This window comes from Tamandua tetradactyla, chromosome 24 (assembly GCF_023851605.1).
Source record: "Tamandua tetradactyla isolate mTamTet1 chromosome 24, mTamTet1.pri, whole genome shotgun sequence".
Taxonomy (NCBI): Eukaryota; Metazoa; Chordata; class Mammalia; order Pilosa; family Myrmecophagidae; genus Tamandua; species Tamandua tetradactyla.
Genome location: NC_135350.1, coordinates 18,123,306 through 18,130,722, shown reverse-complemented (window position 1 = coordinate 18,130,722; position 7,417 = coordinate 18,123,306). Strand labels below are relative to the sequence as shown.

Here is a 7,417-nt window from a genome sequence, read left to right as displayed (position 1 = left end):
AAGATCAGCAAGTAATGAATGGATGAAGTCAGACAGCTGTAGAGTAAGCCCACCCCAAGAAATACCCAGCAAATGGGTGGTTTTATTAATTGAAAAACACCAAAATTCCAATCGAGATATAAACTTCATGCATCATAAAAACCCTAGACAAATGTAAAAGTTATTGTTGAAGTCACCTATAGAAAACATTACAGAGATAATTGCGTTGTAGAAAATCTTCAGACCTGTCACAGAGAAAAACTAGAGGAACCTAAAAAAGAGACAATTTACCATGAATACTTCAAATCACCCAGGACAGTATCTGAATAAGCCTGTGGGAAACTACACTGCAAGCTTTAAATAATTTGAGGGATATTATCCTTCTCTTCTTTAATAGCTGTTAAATATTTATGGGAATTGGTGCTTATCAATGGGGGAAACACTGAATTGATCTGCTACACTGAAATACTTTAGTTCTCTTTGCTCCCTGATGCATGAAGAAAGGGTAGGAAACAATAAACTAAGAGACTAGAGAAGGCAGAATATTAGCAAATTGCATGTTTTCAATGCATACTACTCAGGACAATATGAAGTGTTAGAACTCCCACATAAGCCTTAATTTGTAGAAAATGATAAGGGCCAAGTCTTAGTTTGGATAAGGGCCAAGTCTTAGTTATGGTCAGGATCCAATCTGCTTTTGACAGTTTATAGATCTTTGAAAAAAATGTGACCACCATCACCAAGGTCACAGCACTTATCAAATGTTGCCAAGGTCAGCAGAAATACAGATTATTCTGTGACATCATTGCTCCCTGAGGCTATTCTCACAACCCCAACTAGATCAGAATTCTGAAAAATGATTGTCTGCTTCTTGCATGTGAGCACTCCCACTGTCACTGGTAAATATTAGGCCCACAGTAAATATTTGTTGACTGGCATAGTGACTCACTTTCACCTTGATCTGTCTTCAGAACAAATTATTTAAATGTTATGTATGATTTCTTTAAACTATAGCTGTATTAGTTAGGGTTCTTTAGAGAAACAGAATCAACAGGGAACACTCACAAATATAAAATTTATAAAAGTGTCTCACATGACTGTGGGAATGCAGAGTCCAAAATTTACAGGGAAGACTGTGAAGCCAACGATTCCAATAAGGCTTGCTGGCCAAAGCAGGAGAAGGCAGCCTGTCTCTTCTGAATTCTCCTTAAAAGACTCCCAGTGATTAGACTGAGCATCACTCATTGCAGAAGAAGCTCCCCTTGGCTGATTACAAATGGAATCAGCTGTAGATGCAGCTGACGTGATCATGATCTAATTCTATGAAATGTCCTCATTGCAACAGACAGGCCAGCACTTGCCCAACCAGACAAACAGGTTCCACAACTTGGTCAAGTTGACACATGAAGCTGACCATGACAATAGTCAAAACGAGTCTTAGTACACACTTTAAGAAACAAGTGCCTAGATACATGTTGGTTAATTCATTTTGAAACAAGTTTACAATTGCATATGCTTTCTTGGGACTTTTATAGACCATCACACCCATTGCTATACTCATCCTTCTGGCTACCCTTGGCTATCCTCACTCTCTTTCCCCATCCCTGACACACATACAGGCCCACACTTTGCCATAGATACTAAACTGTTTCTTTCATAATCTTTGGTCACTGAGGAATCAAGATTCCTTCTATTTAAATCCAGTTTCCCTCCTTAGTAATAGATTAAGGCTGCCTTCCTGTGGAGTGCTGAAAGTTGATTAAATATCATACTGTTGAAGAGTCCTCTTATAGAACTTCCCTGCCCTAACATCTCTCTTGGGGTGTGCATAATCCAAGTTCAGAGTCTCTGAGCTGTTTCTCTTTCTTGCCTTTATGGTCTTTTTAAATCTCTCCATTTGTTTTCTCACTGTACTCTTCTTCTGAAAGCCTTTTGTTTCTTTGCAGTTCTGGATTTTTAGCCTTATAAAGCCCACCCTCAAATGGTCTGAATTTTTAGCTTATACATCACTTATACAATTAGCAAATTTAAAACTAAATGGCATATATGTTTTTGTTTGTTTTCCATGGGCAGGAAGCGGAAATCGAACCTGGGTCTCTGGCATAGCAGGTGAGAACTCTGCCACTGAGCCACCGTGGCCCACCCCTTCTATGTTTTTAATTTGTCTCTGGTTGGCCTGATTATTCCTAATTCACTTATATATTATCAGAAGGAAAGGAAGAGGAAGATGTGCAAAGAATGCCCACACAATGAGCTATTTTCCTTTAAGAGTCTAGCCAAGTTATGTCTTGCAACAGCAAATAAATTGTTTTCTGGATTAATAATCAATGTATTGAAGTAAGGGCATAAAACAGTTTAGGACCCAAGACACACAGTTTCTAGTTCTGGGTTTGAACTAACCAGCTATATGAACTCTCACAACCACTTATGCCTTTTGTACCTGTTTCCAAAAAAGCTAAATAGGTCAAAGCTGAGAACTAGTCCAACACTCATTACTCTGATGATCAGGCATTATTTTCTTTTGGAACCAACCGTGCAGAGACTACAGACAAAGCAAGGTGTAAGTTACCCTTTTTATAATGAAAATGTGCCATGATGGGACGGGCACAGGTTTAGAGCCTGACACCTGGGCTTGACTGTTATTTCTGCTCTCTGACAGCTGATCCAGAGTGAAGTTGCTTAACTGCTTTGAGACTCATTTGCATCCGCAAAACAGAAATGGTAATATTTGTCCCCTGGGATTGTTGTGAGGTTTACATTAGCTACAATATGCAAATGACAGGTATATAGTTGGTGTTCAGTAAATGATAGTTATCCTAATCTTTGTTATATTTATTGATTTAAATAGATGACAGTATTTTGGCTGGGTGATTTCAAAGAAGGAGCATTCAATGCTACAGAAAACTTAAGAACTGGTAGAGTGTTTAAAATTGTCAACCATAGAAATGTTTAAACTAAGAATGGCAAGTTCCCTTCTAGGTCCACACTTCGTATATGTATCAGTCCATATTTTGTATATATATTGTACATGAATACAATTTCTTTTACAAAATGTAAAATGTATAAATGAATACAATTTATTTATAATAAATAGATAATATTATTTATGCTGTTAAATAAAACAGTGGTGATCGAGGAGCAACAAAGAATATTTCTTGGTTCAATTAAAAAAACAGTGCTATGGAGACAAAATTAGCTGTGACCTAAATGGAAAGAAGAAATCTCCATGTCGCTCCAATTCTTTTTATAGGAATCCTTTAGGTTTTTGTTTCACCAGCATGGCAGGTGAGAATTCTGCCACTGAGCCACCATCGCACCACCCAGATATTATTTTTATTAAATGTTAATCACAATATTTTAAAAGAAATAACTTAAAATCATTACCTGAGCATTCATGTTAGTTGGGTGAAGTAAAAGCACATACACGTTGGCTAATTTGCACAAAGTTTTTTGAGTATGTGGATCACAAAATGTATAGGAAAATAACTCTCCCCTAGCTGCTGCTCATCTCTTTTCCTGCAAAGCTACTTATCATCAGCAGCCCAACAAGGTTTTGCAAACACAGAATGGCTGTAAAGGGATACAAATCCTCTGCTGTTATTTGTTACTTCAAGTGCAAACTGACCTAGTTATGGTTGCTATGGATACTATAATTTTGAATTTAATAATGTTCTCTAAAGGACTAGCACTGTAGCTCTACAAAGTGCTGAGATCAATCTGATTCTCACACTTGAAAGGTGAAGAAACTAAGTCAGAGAAGCTAAAAGTTTCAACCCACTCCAAGAGAGAAATCAGAAATTCATGGAGAAATCTCAGAATTAATGAATCTAAGATCTGGGATTAGTTCAGGGGCCAATATTCTTTTCAAAGTCATTCAATCCATTAAAAAATACTTCTTAGTGTAAGTGATTTACATGAGTCCTTAATGCACTTACTGAAAATATACATTCTCTGAGTCACCTCTAACTACTTCTCAACAACTAAAAAAACACAAGCATTTTCTTGGATTCAATATACTATGCTCTTATAACAAATGGATTTCTGCATGGATAAAAACCACATGAAATGAAAAAGAAAATGCCTTGAAGGTGGAAGAATAAAGAAACATTTCTTTAAACTTGAGTCTCTGGGCTCATTTAATGGAAAAATTATGAGTCTGCAGCTTATAATTCTGCACCTATAACGTGATACTATGATATGTACATTTAAACATTCAATCACAATATTAAGTTTTTCTTTTTCCAATAAATGTTTCTGAATTATTCATAATTACAATAAAAGTAACAGTAAACTGGCTGCTTACAATGAAAATAAAAGCTACCTATAGTTTATCTAATACTTAGAAGCTAGTTATCATCTATCAGGTCCTGGAACTTTTAGGAAATACAGGTAGCTAAATTTTAAAAATTGGAAAGAAGGGACTCCAAAAAATAAGCCTCTGGATTCTTCCTGAAAATGTGAAGAGTTCACCTCCTGTATCAGTGGCTTTGACCCAAGCTGCTACTCTGTCGGAATAATGGTTTTAAATGAATTCTGGAAAATCATAAACTCCAGGAAATTGAAGTTTTCTCTAGGAACCCAGTGATCTGGTTTAGACACTGGAATCGTTAAATAGATGGCTTTCAAAGATTCCAATGCCAATTTCTGTTGCTTATGCTGCTGGCTTTGATAATAGTCAGGATATCCCAAACGTTGACAAAGATTCTTCTGCTTATCCCCAACAACCTTGAAAATGTTGTAATGGATGATTCATTACACCTGAAAGAAATATTCAAATATGATTATATGTCATTGTTTAAATTATTTCACTCAAGAAGATAAAAATATTAGAAGGTTTACCTCTTTCCAAACCTCAGCTCCCATCCATTGTTTGCTGGCAGAATTAGTATGCTGCTGCTTCATCAGTGCATTAATAGAAATTGTTCCTTTCAGGAAGCTACAGTAGTGGATATATAAACACAGTCAGAAGATAGCAGGGCCACTCTGAACAATTTATAATTGAACTGGGAGCTCTCAAATCTGGTCCTATAGTCATCACACAAATGCATTAATGATCTCATCATTAAGGAAATAATATCCTCTGACTTTCTCTTTTGTTTTCTGATCCATGTCCTCCTTTTCCAGGAAAGGAAGTACTAATCATAGAAGAAAAAATATTCTGCAGCTTGCAGATGAGCCTCCTCCATAAATTGGTAGGCTGCACAGATCTCAAGCTGCTCTGCCTGACCCCAACAAAAACAAACACTGATTGATCTCGTACTGCAGTCACAAGGATTTCAATGGCAAATTGCTTCCAGAACTCAAAATCTATCTGGAGATACAGAATATACAGAGATCCCAGCCTTTCTGGTCAGCATTCTATCCGTGATCATGCAGACAGACCGGACTGAGCCATGGCTGATAGGACTTGCCCTCTTCCATGGCCTCTGCATGCTGCTTAGTTGTTTCTCATCCCAAAGTTATAAGCTACAGATTGGGCATTTTCTATGCCTAGTAATTTTTAGTCTACTGTGCTGAATATATCAACGAAGTAATTGCAATGAATTGGACATTATTTTCAAAACACCAGTATTTTGATTCAAGAAGGATGCTCATATATATAATATTTTCAGCTCCACTCCTGTTCAATGCCATGATCATTGTGATTATGTGGGTATGTAAGACTTCAAATGTAGTGATTGACCTGAGGAATTTACAAGAGAAAAGAAAAAGAAAGAAGAAGAGAAAAAAAGAAGAATGGTGTTACAATTGTTTGGGATTTTTTATGTTAGATTTTTTTCCTCCACTGTCGTTGCCAATGTTAAAGTATACATCTTATAGGTATCCTTTTTTTAGGAACTGATTCATGGTTTGAAAAGGTGAGAGATTCTTTTATTGGGAAATCCACAGTGATAGAACAAATGCTAAAGTTAGTTTTAAAACAAACACTTAATATCAATCAGATTTCTTAAACATAGATCTATATTTAGAATGTTTGTAGTGTGACTAGTTAAACTATGTAAATAGTCTCTAATAAGTGCCTTTCATAATTTGCTAATTAGCTCACACCATTTATGTAATTAGTATTAATTATAAAATGTTAAATCAATATAGAAATGTTAAATAATATTTAATGATATTCCACTCGTGTGCACCATTACCTACTTATGTTGTGTTTTCTAGTTTACAACCGGGTTCTCAAGCAAGGGTGATTTTGTTCTCCTGGGAACATTGGCAATGTCTGAAGACATTTTGAATGTCATGACTGGTGGGCGCTATTAGTGTGTAGTGGATTGAGCCACAGGCTGCTGCTGAGCATACTCTAATGTACAGCACAGTACCCCACGACAAAGGATTATCCAGCTCAACATATCGACACTGCCAAGGTCAAGAACCCTGGACTGGAGAAGCCATTTTAAAAAAGACTTTCGAAGCAAGGTCATGAAAAAGTATATTTCGGTTTTAATAATCCAATTCTTATAACATTAGGTCTCTGAAAACATTCACACAGGACAGGCCCTGTTTTAAGCAAAATCAATTTAGAGCCTACTTCACTTTTTCATAATGGCTAAAATGTTAAGACAACTGAAACCATTAAGTCAAGATTCTACAGAAAAGAATATGTTGAATGAGCCTTTTGTTTTTATTTTTCAGGATACAAAATTAGAAATTTTGAATGGATATTTTAGTTTTCTGCAACTACTAGAACTTCATGAGAAATAGAAAGATTGCTTATATTCCCTCTTAAGTTTCATGCCTTGTTTTCCTGTACTTGGGTGCTCAAGCATACAATGCTATCATTTTATTAAAATAGGTATAATATGACTTTATAATATTTATTTTAACAAATAGTTTATATACTGTAAGTTCCTGGTTCTTTTCAAATCTGGAACCATAACTAGAGAATGACAGGAACTGAATAGAGATCTAATTTTTTTTAAATATAATGTTTAATAAAGGGAATGATATTGGCTCTTGATTTTGGTTTAAAAAAGAATGATTTGGGGACAGTTATTTTAATTTTTTATTTAACTTTTTTATTGTATAGTATAACATATACAAAGCAAAGAAATAAAAAAGCAATAGTTTTCAAAGCACTCTTCAGCAAGTGGTTACAAGACAGATCCCAGAGTTTGTCATGGGCTACCATACGATCCTCTCATATTTTTCCTTCTACCTGCTCGAAAATATAGGAGGCTAGAGGGCTTAAATATTTTTTTATCATCACAATCGACATTTTTCCTTCTTCTTTTGTGAAAAATAACATACATACAACAAAGCGATAAATTTCAAAACACTGGACCACAATTAGTTGTAGAACATATTTCAGAGTTTGACATGGGTTGCAATTTCATGTTTTTACTGCTAGTTGCTCTAAGATACTGGTGACTAAAAGAGATACCAATTTAATGATTCAGCATTCATACTCATTTGTTAAATCCTATCTTCTATATATACC

At 35.5% G+C, this 7,417-nt stretch overlaps 1 pseudogene; it reads left to right on the top strand.

Moving 5' to 3' along the window:
• Positions 1-473: 473 nt before the first annotated feature.
• LOC143668505 (transmembrane protein 18 pseudogene) lies at positions 474-5,821 on the top strand (annotated as a pseudogene).
• Positions 5,822-7,417: the final 1,596 nt, after the last annotated feature.